The 16,615-nt window shown below is 36.4% G+C and overlaps 1 protein-coding gene across 1 annotated transcript in view; it reads right to left on the reverse strand.

Annotated features, from left to right (window-relative positions):
- The window catches only part of LOC120631560 (interference hedgehog-like), an 89,278-nt gene that overhangs the window by 62,943 nt on the left and 9,720 nt on the right, over positions 1-16,615 (reverse strand). The gene's annotated exons all lie outside the window — the stretch shown is intronic.

A 16,615-nucleotide genomic window follows, 5' to 3' on the forward strand; every position in this document is an offset into this window, starting at 1 on the left:
TAATATGAAATCCAACGCAGACAAAGTCGCGGGTATCCAATAGTACTGAATAAAAATAAAAGCTATCGAGCTTTTGTAAAACCGCCACAATAAAATACTGGTTGTTAGAATTTTCCCCCGCCAAACACTAAACCGATTCCGAATTTTGATTAAATAAAACAATACAGTATCTCTCCATAAACTGTCTCCGGTTTTATAAACAAAAAACAAAATATAACGGGCGTATTCAAATTTAGAAATGAAACCGTAAAATTCGAACGACTCCATTGTCGTCGCCACAATCGTTATTTTTTAACTGCACTTTTTTTAACTTCATAACCTCGTGAATCTCCGTGTGCGATATCACCATAAAACTTTTATAAAGATGTCTGGTTTGCGCTCTTTTATTATGCATTCTAAACAATTGTGTATGCCCGCATCGTACGCAATAATGTGGCCTTTCACTTTGCTTTTTACCATTAAGTTTTAGTTGGCATAAAAGAAAATTGGAATTCAAAGTACGCGGGTCATTAAAATGAAGTTGTTCATAGTTTAATTCTTGATGAGGTCATAAAAAGCTTGCTACGATTTTTTTTGTTCGCTTTTATTGAAACCTGTAACTAACTAGCTCGTAGTATATGTAACTTAATCATCATATCAAAATACAGTGCACGGGTCTTGTCTCACAATGAGAGAGGTTAAGGCCGTAGTCCGCCACGCTGGCCCAGTGCAGATTGGTGGACTTTCACTTGAGAACATCATGTAGAACTCTCAGGCATGAAGGTTTCCTCACGATGTTTTTTTTTCATTCACCGTTGAAGCAGGTGATATTTTAATTAAAGATTAAATTGAACATAACTTGGAAAAGTAAGTTTTTTTGTAGTCGCTTAATAATAGAAAAAAACTCAAAGGTACGAAAAAGCTTTAGGACTAGTTTAAAGTAAGTAGTCGAAATGAGGTTGATAAACGAAACCAGGCGTTGTCCTCAAAATGCGAGCTATTTTAGAACACAGGATGTCAACAAGAAACCGCTCAGAAAACAATGTCGGCTTTTCTTGAGCTTAAAAGGCTGCAAACGCTTTCGTTGAAATCGGTCACTAGTTCGGGAGCTTTTGTTGTAAACGTACTAACGGGTCATTAACTATGTATATATCTCGGCTTGTACATTACATATACTCGTGTCTATAGCTATTTTTTTTTTTTTTAATTTATTTAATATTAGCGTTTTCTTTGCGATTTTTTGATATAAAAGGTAACCTCTACGAATCTCCAGGATGCAGTTTATCTCTATGATAAATTTCACCGAAATCGGTTACTACTAGTAAACAAATTATATAATACATAATTTATATATGTTACTCTCTAATGCTAGAGCTTCTTCGGAATAAAACGTATCATATGTCCAATCGTGGTTAGTACACGCTTGATAAATTCCTGAACGACAAGGCTACTTGGAAGCAGGCCACTCGGCTCTCATCTCTCACAAAACAGAAAAATTCTAAAGATTGTTAAACTATAAAATGATGTTGCAAAGAGCTATCCGCTGAGTTTCTTGTCGGCTCTTCTCAGTGGAATCTGCCTACCGAACCGGTGGCAGAGTCTCTACAGACAGACTGACTTGACTTTTGAAAATTGCTTATAAACTAATCATACTTGAAATAAATGAATTTTGATTCTTTTTTAATTATTTCCTGAACGCTCTTTATGTGACAAATTTCATTAAAATGTATGCAGTCATCATCATCACACACATAAGTCACAGTACAAAAGGTAGAGCGGAACATAGTTAAATAACAAGCAAACAAACAGATACACTATCGCAATTATAATATTTTATTGCTACCTACATAATATACTGCAATTTTATACCAAACATAGGCTAAATATTTGATAAATTATATGCAATATATAAAGTTATTATTCGGCCAAAATTCGCTCTCATATGATATTTTGAACATAACTTCAAATTAATCCATGTCGAATGGGACAAAAATAGCGCGAGCACTGGTAGATAAAGCATTAAGTTTAGTCTCCAATAAGAATTGAGTTAATATGTTACTTTAAGCTCACAGCCAATAAAAATTTGTTTTCTAGATTAATTTTATTGTCATTTGAAATTATTGAAAAAACTCTTTTCAAAACCTCCTAGACAGTACAGATAATAGACTAAATAGAACTGCGTACGAGGATATATCCATAGGAGTTCGTTATGATCAAGTTTAATTTAATTTGTGTTAATTCAACTATGAATTTACATAGCATTCTTGCATCACAAATAATTGGTTATGCCTTAAGCAAGGCTTAAGCTTTTACTTAGTATGCAAACCTACTTGAACAGTGTTTCTCAAAGGGACGTGACCTCTCTTCTGAGTTTACCGTTTCTCTCCGTGTCTAGGAGAGCACGGTAAACCGTCGATCACGGTTAATAAGATAAAAGCAAGTCCCGACGAAGCGTCGCATCGCTTACTTGAAGTTCGAGTAAAGTAAATCTATGGTTAATCTCATCCAATGCTGAATAAACTAACCGATACACAAATCTTACTAACGACAAGCTAGTGCCTACATCTTTATCTGTGTTTAATAGTCTGTTTCTCTTTTTTAAGTTTGTTTTTCAATAAATGTTAGTAACTACAAGTACCTATTTCGCTAAAAAAAAAAATTATTAGTGTTTTGACCTACACTTTGGAGGAATTATCAATTTTATAAATTTAAAAAGCATAAAAAGATTTTTCGGACCCGACAGTATTTGAACCTGCGACTCTCTGGCAAGAGATTTATAAAAGCTCGTTGTAGATTTTAATGTGTCTAACGCCATAAACGTTAAATTCTCAAATATGCATACCCATAATAACAGGCGTAGCTTTTCTCTTTCTTTGCTAGCAGCCTTTAAACTTATATGATACCAATTTCAAAGAACAGGGGACTTTTAAACAGTCTTTACATCCCATTTTATATCCCGCGGTTTTTCCGAAATAGAAGTCGCATAATATGCCACAATACTATAAAAGTCTCTTCATACATAGCCAAATCACAATATTTTCATAGTTCCAGTCGTTTATTAATATCGGATCATCCCGAACAAACAGACAAATAGACGGACCAACATTTTAAATGTGTGTAAGAGGCAGTTAGTTCAAAAACACAGACCTACATTTTTTTTGTAGTTGTACCTATAAATTTAGATACAAAAATGTTATCCGGGAAAGTCCCGCTAAGATAAAAGATTTAATCTTGATCCAGATAAGATAGAACTATAGTAAAACAGCTGAGATACTAAAACCTGGAAGTTCTTGAACGTCGCTAAGGAGGTTAAGTACGCGTGCCACAGAATACTATTAGGCAATTGTGTACGCTAAAGAAACATTACATCTGTTCACCGTGACGCGTTCAAAACAAATTAGTGTAGAGTTACCCCGGGAGACGGGGCGAGCACGAAAATTTGCCATGAGAAGAGCCCCAGAGCTTTACGACATCGGGAGGAATGGACGACGTCGACCCGAGGGTGCCGCCTAACAGAACCCTGGCTCAGATCGACGTTTCGGTCTTGAGTGACTTTAGAAATCATGGCTATACTCGTACCTAGCGAATTAATCGACGATTTTCAAACGATTTTGAAACCTGCTAATTAAATTTAAAGATTTGTGTACAAAATAATTGGCGCCATCAACTTTATCAAGCGAAATCGTATGAAAAAGGGACTGCCTTTTAATGAATTACAATTTACAATTTGTCACTACGTCATCAAATGAGCAACGTTTTATTCGATATCGTTTTCCGCGACAGGCGTAGAGTTTGAGAAGCACTGATCTAGAACATTGAATTCACAATCTAAATAGCAAAAGCAAGCTATGCAAGCGAGCATTTCTTGGTAAAGCGGGCCCTACCACTGTTTGCTTTTCAAGTAAATACCATTGTTAAGATCAGATTGTAACATTGTACGCGCGAACGTGCTTTGTTAGACGTTTTGTTTAACGTTCGGGGACTTTGAGGCAATATACGGTACTAAGTACGGGACTTGCGGGATTGGAATATGAAGTTATGAGTGTGTATGTCCTTGTTTTGACTGCCTACAACAATGTTCGCAGTTTCCAAAACAATATACAGCCACATAAAACAATCTGCGGTGGGCGTTACTTCACATACATTTTGATGTTAGAATATTTATCACTTACTGTGAAGGCACTAAATGAATATTTAGGGTGGTTTTCACTTAAGCAAGCAAAGGCGTTCGTTTCTGCTCTTTGCCCTGAAGGAAATATTTAAGAAAACATAGAGGAAAGGGGGCTCAAATTGTCAGTTTGACACGACGGCCATCTTGGATTTCAATAACTATATCATATTGCTTCTTATCCACCCGAAAACCTTTATCATCACTTATACCAGGTGAGATTTTGTACAAGTTCCGAATTGTAGTGATATAAAAAAATGAAGTTCGGCGAAAATAAATGGTGTGCAAGTATAGTAGGAAGTATCGACCAGTGAGTGACGAATGGCGACCCGGAACTGTGCGGTCCAGTGACACTTCACACGATCGATGACACACGGGCGAGGGATGCCTTTCAAAACAAACCCTCGTTGGCAACCGATAACTGACAACCATTCTAGCTACACCATATTTACATAACGTGACCACGCTACCGTCTTAGACCTTTTTTTTTTTATACAGAGAAAATGCCTGACGCATACCACTCCGTTGGGGGAAACGAAGTAGTTATGTGGGACTTGCACCCACTAAAAACTCTGTGTGTCCCTCGATAGACCTATAAGTGAGAGCTAGGGGTTCACTTGCGTATTCACCGCACTACCGTCTTAGCCCTACATAAGACTGCATCATTACTTATCACCAGATGAGATTGCAGCCAAGAGTAGCTTCAGTGGAATATATATTTAAAAAAAAATTTAAGCTTGAATTATTTCTACGTCCGGTTTCACAAAACCTTCGCATCGCCCAAATCGATGTCTATAAAAAAAAACATTTCGCCAACTTTTAGGTGATAATTGGTGAAAGGCTGATGTAATCCTAGAAATCTCCTACGATTTGGTGGCATTGCCTTCGTCGTTAGTGAAAACGAGCATAAGTTGAAAATACTACGACAACACCCACATCTAGCCCCAAAGTAAGTTTTTTTTTTTTATTTTTAATTATATACATAAAAACTTATAATATACCGATAAACACCCAGAAACTGAAAAACATTCATGTTCATCACACAAACATTTTCCAGTTGTTGGAATCGAACCCACTGCTTTGGACTCAGAAAACAGGGTCTCTGCCTACTGCGCCAATAAATAATAAGTAACCCATTAAGCACGAGTTTTTCAGGGTGGTGAGTAGCCAAGGCCATCCGTCAAAGCCGGGACCTTCAACTTTAAAACCACAACGCTTACTGCGCCAGGGAGGTTGGGAGGTAGATAGATATTTGTACAAAGGAAAGTAAGTATTTAATGAAGAATTTCAAACTAATAATAGATATCTTCGGGGAACCTTTGCGATCCCTAACTAACGAACCTCCGCTAAATCAATAATGTGTGCTCCGGGCGGATTGTTTTGAAACGTGATCCAAGTACATACATCGTGTCCCGGGAACGTACCGTTCCGCCTCAACTAACGCGAAAAGTTTATAATTACAGATAAAACGCTATTAGGGCTGTGTTAGTTGTTTGTTATAGCAGTAGGTTGGTTGTTTGTTTGCCATACGCTACGTATTTAATTCAAAAATTCAAAATTCATTTATTTTAAGTAGGTCCAAATTATACGAACTTTTGAAACGTCAAGTCAGTCTATTTGTAGTGACTCTAGCACCGGTTCGGATGGCAGATTCCACCGAGAAGAGCCGACAAGAAACTCAGCAGATTGCTCTTTTTTAACATCATTTTACAGTTTCAAATCCTTTAAATTTTCTATCTTGTGAGAGATGAGAGCGGAGCCTGCTTCCAAGCAGCCTTAAGAAATTCATCAATCGTATTATCAAAATCTGTTTTAACACTTTATTTAAACTTATACATTGGCAGGTCCAAAATTACCCTGGGAATCATATTATAATACCATATACTCATAGAACCGGCTGAAGACATCAGCACGGCTAGCATAGGTCAGACACAAAAATGGTGTCTTCCTATTATACCCACAGAGAGAGTCAATGATAGCCCAGTGGGCTATCACTGACTGACTCTGGACTTCGACTTTACTTCAGGGAGCCGAATTTAAATCCCAGCACGCACCTCTCTCCTCACTTTATTTACAAGTTATGAGCGTTTTAAATAATTAAAATATCACTTGCTTCAACGGTGAAGGAAGACATCGTAAGGAAACCTGCATACCGAACTCCAATCTGCACTGGGCCAGCATGGTGGACTACCCTTCTCATTGCGGAAAAGACCCATGCCCTGTAATGGGTCGTTAATGGGTTTATATGGTGATTATATCCACTGACAAGGGCTTAACTATCTTGCCCACCTGTCAAACGACGGCAAGTTTATTATTAGTGCACCTGAAGAGTGGATAAAACTTTGCGCGAAGAAAACATTTGAGTCTCAATGCAAAATTAAATTGTACCTATCGCTAAAAATGCACCCGTAGTTATAAAAAGTATAAACTGCCGACAACTATTCAATAAACATGAGTGATTCAAGTATAATTACAATTATTTCTTGTAAACTATTAAATGAATATGATAAAAATTATTATCACACTCGTGCCTAATGCTAACCAATTTATTAAAATAGCAAACATATATATCAAAATACAGTTATCGAAAGTTTAGATAGTAGGAAGTAGTAGGTAGAGCGTGTTGTCATATAGCTCGTCCGAGAAGGAACTATCGCCATGCTTATTTGTACCGCCAAGCAGCAAAGTGCTTGGGTGGCCGGTGGAATTACAGGCAGCCTCTGGTTGGTGGACACAGAAAGATGCTTCGGAGGACCTACTCCTTGCATGACCTACGAATTGGTGATCTGTTTCGATGATCTGGTCTGAATATTTGATGGTTTTTCACATCAGTGATAATTCATTAAGCAGGGGCATCTGCTTTGTCAATATCATCATCATCATCACCTCAAGCAATGGACGTCCACTGCTGGACATAGATCAGTCAATCAATTATTCAGGTCAGTCAATTATTAATATAAATAAAAACAGGGCCAGATGTTAGAGGGTACTATGCCGAGAAGGTCCGTGTACAAGAAACATTTTTTTTGTGTTTTTTGCACGATCTTAATAATGTTTATATGTAGTGTTTCATATTGCACCTTCGTACCCAGCCTATGAAAGACGGATTTATACATATTACTTAAAGCTTTTATAGTTTTCCTAACATATTATCTGTACACCTGACATAGGTTAATCTGTGTTAAGCCAGAAGATAAGGGAAAAAAAACGTTTCATGCTGCCCCGAAACTAATTGGGAAGCTCTATTGAGTATTATTTTACAGAATCAATTTAATTTTTCGAAATTTGGGTAATACACCGGTTAATATATTGTTCTTTGTTTTACCGATGTGCAAAAAGAACCGAAATGATTTCATAGCATTCATAATCGATTCAGGCCGCGATAAAAAAACGTCACATCTGTGTACAGTGTACTTATGGTTTTAAATCTACTAATTCGAAGAAATCGAATTTGATTTTCCTCGGAATTCTTAACCTAAATGATTCCGAAATCAGCATAAATGGACGGTATGGTTTGATATTTTTTTTATGTTATACTTCGTTTGGCGCGTTAAAAAAAATGATGAGAGAAAATTTTTACGATGCGCGCGCACACCGTCACGAAAAACCGACACCCTGAAGTTAGCTGTAGTAAAAGGTTTGTACAATTTGAATTGTCAAAGGCTGCGGGGTAATTCCAGTGATTTAATTGTACAAACAAAAATCTCAAATTTTAATGATGAAACTTGGTTTTCCGATAATGAGACAACTAGATAATACGTTATGATAAATCTTTCAATATATTAAATACCCTTGTCTATTGTCAGAGTAGTTTTTTTCTACAAACTCAGAATAAGGCGAAAGATAAAATTTTTGAAAAGTTTTTTATCCTGTTACGCCAAAGAAGTATAACGTCTATTGCGTGTAAATAAGTACACACACGTTTTTTTTTACAACTGACCACATTATATAATAAATAACTTTTGTTGTTACGTCCTTGGAAACCCCTCGATCTTTAGACTACGAAGTCTTTGGTATACTTACTACAATTACGTAGTAGATAGTACAATTTACAATCCGCACCCGCAGGGAAGAATCTATTGTTACCTGCGGGTGCGGATTGTAAATCTGTCGCCACTAACCTTAAACGTTAATTAAAAAAAACAACTGCATTCAAAATACCAAAATTAATGCCAATATAAACACACATACGGTTAAAAATCGTAAAGAAATTAACAATGTGCGAAGTGACAATAATCACATTTGCATAGCAATCATAAATTTTGTGCGCGTTTCCATTTTGTCAGCCGATGGGCTACGACCCTGCTTTCTGATTCTTGGGCTGATGGTTCGATTCTTGACTGGAAAATGTTTGTGTGATGAACATGACTGTTTTTCAGTGCCTGTGTGTTTATTTGTATATTATAAGTATTTATGTATTGTATATTCATAAAAATATCCGTCAGCTACCTAAGTACCCATAACACAAGTGTACTGTCGTAGTACATTTATTTATTAGTTACTAGCTGTTGCCCGCGACTTCGTCTGCGTTTGATTTTGTTTTTTGATGTAGCATTCAATTTAGTTGTAGTTCTAAAAAAAATTATAGTATTCATATATCGCTAAGCCTTAAATGAGGGGTTTGCTGCTGTCCGCTGAGGAGTTTTGTCCTCTATCTCCAACCACAGTTTAGGCAAATTTAAACACATATTATAACCTCTGTTGTACAAAAATAATTATTTGAATCGGTTATAATTTGTCGTAGTTATTGTGTATCCCCTCCCTCAAAGGAACCGAGCTTAATGTCAGGATAAAAAGTATTCTATATTACTTCTAACACTTCCAAGAATATGTGGACAAAGTTTAATGAGGATCGGTTAAGTAGTTTTTGCGTGAAAGCGTAAAAAACAAACTTACATTGACGTTTATGACATTAGTAGGTAGGGATATAGGGACGTTCCGCTTTTGAGCCGGGGACAGGTTAAGGCAAGGCTGAACTTCGGCGTTCCACCTGTACATCATAAGTAGTTCTGTGCGTCATAAGTAACATGCGTTCTATAGCTCGAAGTCTTGTTATTACCCGCACGCAGGACGCACTTCATTATTGTATGGCCTTAACGTTTTTCCGCAACACTGCATGCAGCGACGGATATGTATTGCGTGCTAATAAGTATTGTGTTTTTTATTTTTTTTACTAATGATACTGAAATATTTGGACACCCGCAATCCTATATACATTTTGAAACAGAGTCCATTAAAGAGTTGAGTTTTTTCCTTCCATTCTGTATCAGTAAACTATGCAAACAGGAATGACGGTAGAAATATCGGGTCGTATCCGCCCAATGGAGAATGTGAACCACTGCGTAACTTAGCGTTCGAAAACCGTAAAACGCTTTGCGTTAAAGCTCTTAAAACATAATATTTGCATTTTCAATTGAATAAAGTAATTTGCATATCTAAACTTTGACAAATTCTTGTTTAAACCTTTTAATATTATGCTTCCATTCAATTTCCCTTTTACTTAGTAGTAAGTAATGGGTATTACACGTTTTGATGGAAAAGATTGTTTCGTTCATTAGAAAAGTCTAGGTATTGTAGTGCGTCGGACATGTTTGCCGATGCCGAAGTCCACGACTTCGATGCCGTGGTTCTTAAAGAATTGCGGGTTTCTGGGAAATCGTCCGACATTCTAATAATAAGCTTATTAGAATCGTCCGGCATCCCCTTTCTTTGAGAAAAGATTTATTGTGTTTTACATATTTATTTAAAAAAATATACTAGGACAATACACTCATCGCCATCTTGCCCCAAAGTAAGCATAGTCTGTGTTGTGGGTACATCGGCGTGCACTGGGTTTCTTAACAGGGTATGCATGCAGCAGCAAAATTGCATAAATGGCAAAAATCCTCCTCGTACAAGAGTTATAGGTAAGCTGTGCTTTTGTGCATGTATGAAGTGCACGACACTGTATGGGTACTAAGATGACTGATTTTTTATGAATAATATACATAAGTAACTATGAAATAAAGATAAACACCCAGACACTGACAAACATTCATGTTCATCTTTTTATTTTTATTTTTTATTTATTTGGGACAGAAAACAATTACATATTACAACAATAGTATCATCATCATACAATCATTTTTCAGTTTTCGGAATCTAACCCACGGCCTTGGACTCAGAAAGCAGGGTCGCTGCCTACTGAGGCAGTTCATGAATTATTTCTAATGTTTTTTACCCAATGCGGGGTTGCTTCTACTGTGCTTAATTTAGTGGAATATCAACATCGGCCGGAGAAGGGCTCTTTGGAATATTTAGTAAACTTTTTGGGCTAATGTCTCGAATATTCCCTACTACGCGTTCCCGCGAGTTGGTCTGCTAATTTTTGTTTTATGGTATTTATTTATTTATTTATTTATACTCTTTATTTATACACCACTCAGAAAAACGAGAAAGAAAAAAGAACAAACATAAACTATCATTTCTGATGGCCTGATACTTTACGCCTGAAGGAGATTCGAAACGCTTTCTTATTTGTTTTCAAATACTAGGAGTCCATAAAGTTATAGAAGATAAGAGTTTTATGTGATAAGTACTTCAGATTTATTTCCTCTTGCCCACTCGCATTCATTTAAACGATTGGAGTAATCCAAACAATTAATGTTTACATACAAATCTTACCGCCGCTATCTCACTAGTACTATGAAAACACGTAGGTTAATTCATATTTTTCCGGGATTGTAATCCTATAACCACCAGAGTGCAAGCTTCTTCGAAGTACAACAAATTACATTAATAAATAAGTCAGCAGTAGTGTGCAAAGGTAGCAAACAGACAGACAGACTCTCGCATTGTATTAGTACGCATTAAACGCTTCTGTAATGTCTCTTTTGTGCTATTTTTGTAGCATATTTAATGTAGCAAAAAATTAAAGGAGATAAACACGAATTGTTACAGGATGGTATCGTTATGAATAATATCGTTAATATTTTCAACTTAAATAGTTCACAGAACTCTATATTAAGAGACGAACAATAAATAGTGAAACAATTTATTTGTTATTATTACTTATATAATATATACTTATTACTCATATAATATACTATATAGTAATAAAATTAAAACATAACATTAAAATACGTACGGGAGCTTACGTCTTACGTAAGCTATCCATGTGGCCAATGTTTACGTCATGACCCGTAGGGAACAGCTAGTAGTTAATATTAAGTTGAAAATAGTTTAACTTCTAACTTTTTAGTGAGTTTCATTTTAAATTAACAACGGGCGAGGAAAAATAAGTCCAGTGAAAATGTAGAGTAAAATTTCTCCGTAACCTACTTTATATTTTTAGTTCCTTTATAAGAATCTGACCGGTCAATACGAAGTTTACAAGGAATTTTTCGTCTGCTATATTCTACATTTGAAAAGACCGGTTGTAAGCAGAAGCACGCTGTTAAATTTAAAATACGTGAGCGTAGGGTCACCAAGTGGTTGAAGTTTGCCACCCAACTAATGACAGGCCTAAGAAGGTGGCGTGCCGTGTAGTGTACGCCTCTCTGGAGGATTTGGCAGCGATCAGGCCAGTGATGATAGGACCCGCCACGCTCTGGGGGGTCAAAACCTTGGCGAGAGTGCGGTGAATACGCAAGTGAACCCCGTACTCTCACTTATAGGGCTATCGAGGGACACACAGAGTTTTTAGTGGGTGCAAGTCCCACATAACTACTCCGTTTCCCCAACGGAGTGGTATGCGTCAAAAAAAAAAAAAAAAAAAAAAAAAAAAAAAAAAGGGTCTCCAAGTGGTATGAAAAATGACATTCGGTACTGGAACGCAAGATCTTACTTGGCCGGCCAGCAGTTGGCTCATGTGGTACATTTTCACCATAACATGCTTTAAAAAAACGAAAAAACGATTATTTGTGACTTTATAGTGCTGCTAAATGTGGTTGAAAGAATTTTTAATATAATCTATGTCTTCCCAACGGAAAAAAACGAAGAGAAAACGACACTAACAATTGAAAAAAGGGTAATACACTGAAAGTTTTACTAAACGCATTATCAAGTTATCTCATTACCGGACCACCAAGTTTCACTAAACATTAAAATTTGAGATTTTTGTACAATTGAATCAATTAAATCACAGGAATGAGCCAATTTGAGAGACACAGACTTTGACAATTGAAAGTGTACGCTGTCAAACCTTTTTTTTGAAAAGCTAAAATCTCGACTGTAGCTAACTTCAGGGTGTCGGCTTGTTACGGTTTGCGCGCGCATCGTAAACAGAGAGATGGCGGACGATGTATTTCCCTCTCACTCGGTTCCGCCACTACCTTCATCCTGTTAAAATCGTGTAATGATGTGCGCGCGCATTTCGTTATATCGTATAATTTCATTCCAATGATTTTCACGGTGACATTTGAAAGGTTTTAATCCGTACATGTCTGATCTTCGTTTGGTCGAAGCGCACAGTTCCAAAGTTTCGGGTATTCTCAATACGTGGCCACAGTACACATAGAGCGGTATTGTTACACAGGTCCGTGGTATTTTCGAGCGCCTGCAAAATTAGCACGAGTTTTACTTGGAAATAGTTGCTTTGCGAGCGCAAAGCTGCACTCTTTGTGTTCAAATTGTGATAAAATACGTAAATATTTATTTAAACAATCAACTTTGTTTGTCGCTGATTTGTTTTTAACAAGGATGTTTGTTTAACCTATCTAGCTTACTACCTCTTTGGCTCGTAGTTAACATGTTTTACTACTGAACAACGTCCAATGTTCGATTCCCGGGTCGGGGAAAAAAATTGATAGGTATCGCGTTTTTCTGTTAAGACAGTAGCTGACTGAAGTTAGGAAGATTTTTAACCACTCCGTGCCTCGCAGAGTATGTTAAACCGTCGATCCCGGTCTTTACCAATAACATGTGATTATAATATTCAAAGTAGTATAAGCTTTAAGTATGTGGATCGAAACTGCATTTTGTCCTACGAGATAGCTTCAGTCGCTATATACTGATAAAAATGCAATACATCTCAATTTCAGCATTAGCGAGCATACTCGTACACAAGGTATTTACAATTAAGGTATCAACTAGGTAAAATTAAAATTAACGCGTGCAGTTGGGAAACTGCGGGAATTTCCGAAAATCTTTTCATGAGAAAAAGAGTGACATTTAAACTAACATATGATTTCTGACTGGCGACGATAAAAAAAAGTATATCGGAAAGCGCTTGACGATAATACTCGAACTACGCCGAACGGAACCGAATGCCTAACATGGAGGGTACATAACGGTGTTTTCTTCCGTGAAGATTTCTACCAGCTAACTAATTAACTAACTACAAGCCGTTTTGAGGTTCCAAAAAGTATAATTATTTTTAGTAAGATTAAAATTTTATCTTGTGTTTAATCATATCTTGACAAAAAACAGACACGAGTCACGACAAAATATTAAGATCGACATTTATAAACCCGGAAGGCTATCTTTACTCCCGATCGCCTCATTACTCTGAATACGATCCTACTTAAAAATCTTAAAAAGTGACATCCCCCTCATTTCCTGACCACCCACGTCGCTACTGTAATGATATTAAGCACCTACATCCTACATCATCATCCATTATAATAAGACCTGGCGTCAAATTAACTTTTTTTTTATTTAAAAATTCAAAAATCACTCTCGCTAATTGAAATGTAGTTATACATTTTATACAGAGTACATTTTATAGAGAGTATTTGTAGTTATATATTTTATTCAGAGTTACCGAAATAGCTCAGCGAGTTGCAAAGCTGAAGTGGAAATGGGCGGGGTACGTATTCGGTGACAACCATAACACCAGCTGCCTGACCAGCCGACATTTAAATTTTCGGATTATGATGCCCTCAGGAATATATTAAGCTCCTAATATTAAAATAACATTATTCACAAGCAAGTTCGAAATAAGTTGGCGGGTAAACTGAAATGGCGATGGGCGGGTCATGTGGCGCGCTCTAAAGATGACCGGTGGAGCGAGCGAGTCTTGCAATGGTGGCCCTGTGACCAAAGCAGGCCGCGCGGAAGACCGCGTGCTCGTTGGAGAGACGACATTGAATTTTGCGTGACTTACCACTTGAACGCCTTAGGAGGGATCTCTGGCTGTGGTTGTTTAATAAATAAATAAAAAATATTAAGTAAAGCATTTTAAAATTAAAATAAAAATAAATTTTAAAAATGACATTTTTTATAATAATTGAGATCAATATTTAAATTATATAATTTTTGTTTTAGTTAAAATATGACTTATGCTTGAACACGATTTTATTTTTAATTTTTTAATATGTAACTATTTATAAGTTCACTGCTTAAATAATATTGCACGCCTGAAATGGCAAACTGTAAGCCCCAAACTTTTAGCTAATAAGACCATTATATGTACAGTTTATGCAATAAATGAATTATGAATTATGAAGCTGTCGCAGGGCCAACTTGGACGAGGCTCGCCACTAACAGAGTGCAGTGGGGTAAGATGGCGGAGGCCTTTACCCGAAGATGGGTACCCAACTAACTAATGCATGTTTATTATTTAGATTTATTTTATTTTGTTTATTTCTTTATTTTTTTGTAATTCGATGTTAAATATGTTACTTGGGATATATTTTATTTATTTAAGTTCGAATTATAGACTGACGACAAACATATCTTAATGACTTAAAGGTAAGCCAATTCTATATACCTAGAATTGCCATTTTTTTATGTAATAGTACATTAACTTATAGACAGCCAGTAGCTAAAAAAGGAAACGTTGGTGATACTATTACGGGTGGTATTCTAGTGCCATATACAAATCACCTTGTATAATTACGTTTTTTTACTTGTAATGTACTTACATTTTCATTTTTACATCATCTGCCTGCATAACGTGTGCCGTGGTCAGACATCAAGTGCACAGTACACCCCCTGAGGGATTGATATCCGATTTTTTTTCGAAATTCTTACATTTACTTTACCCGTATTAAGATATCCGTTGACTAATTTTACACTAGACACAATGATTTACGCTTTGCGTTGTTAGTCAATTACTTAGCAGTGTTTAACTTGAAATGTGTCGAACTAAATCGAATACTAATTAAGGAATTACTAATTATTAATAATTCTATATATAACATTCAGAGGTAAAATGTTCATTGCTCTCCAATCGATACCTACAACCAGTTACTAATAGAACTCAACCAAAGAGATTTAGTTATGTAGAGTGGCTATAGAGAAAAAATTTAGATCCAATAACTTTGATCTCATGTCCTTTAAGGGCATAATAATTTTGGTATTTGTCAAAAACATTAATAACGTGAAAATAAGCTCTACCGGGGCAGTATCAATTTTTTGACTTGAAATATTAGACCGCCTTTTACAGCTATGTTGTGCGAGCAGAAAAAAATAATTCAATTCCAATAAAAAAAATTCCATTACTCACAATTTATCTTTCTCACTCATCTCATTTTCTATCATAAAGAAGAGGCCAGGTTAGGTATAGACAAAAATGGTGATGGTGACATGAACTCAAGTCAGTCCAGTCTGGCCATTTCATAGAAAAGCTACCACCAAATTTAATTAAAAAACTCCGTTAGTATGACATCTCGCTTTTCGTCAATTAACAATGGAATGTGGATATCCGCAAAAATCTGAAACTGATAGCAAAAAAATGTAGTGAATGCATCCTATTAAATTTTTTTAAACTTATATTTGACGGACCAAACAGATGGCCCAAGTGGAAAACCATCGCCTATAAATATGTGTATTTCGCGAATAAGCGCCTGCCAATTTACGAGTGTTTTTTGTCTCCTAAAAATATCCTCAGCATGTTGAACACAGGCTAGTTAAATCCCGGGGCATAGCTATTAGCTATCATCATCATAACAAACCCATTACCGACCTACTACATCCACGATACAGGGTCTATACAGGGTCAGGGTCATGAGAAACACCAGAGCAACACTTCGCAGGGCATTTAAGGAATACGTCCTGCAACGTGCCGCCCTGTGTGTCAACATGCGGGGTAGGTGTTATGCCCCATGTACCTGTAATGACACCGGCACCCGCGCCCTTCAGAGCGGATAACAGGATAGCTAACAATGCTGCTAAGCGGCAGAAATAAACATTGTTATAGTAGGTACATCCCCGGTGGAGCTCTGTTACTAAAAGCTCTAATACTACTAAAATAACTTTGACTTTGACTTTCATTCATTTGTCTTATAGTTATCCAAAAATTATGTAGTTCTATCTAATTAATGTAAGTGGCCCTGCCGTACTGACAATAAAAATGTAAAAAAAATAAAATAATACACGGACTCAGTTTTATCATATCAGGAAAGATTTACAATACATGATCTCATTCTTCGTACTTTTGTCCCATCTGTTACTAGATCATTAAACTCTGTACATCACGGTTCTGTGCTGCCAATCAGACGGATTAACCGTGGTTTCACTACTTCATAGTGAGCACTTCAAAAAGTG

Source organism: Pararge aegeria, chromosome 18 (assembly GCF_905163445.1).
Source record: "Pararge aegeria chromosome 18, ilParAegt1.1, whole genome shotgun sequence".
In the NCBI taxonomy this organism is placed as follows: domain Eukaryota; kingdom Metazoa; phylum Arthropoda; class Insecta; order Lepidoptera; family Nymphalidae; genus Pararge; species Pararge aegeria.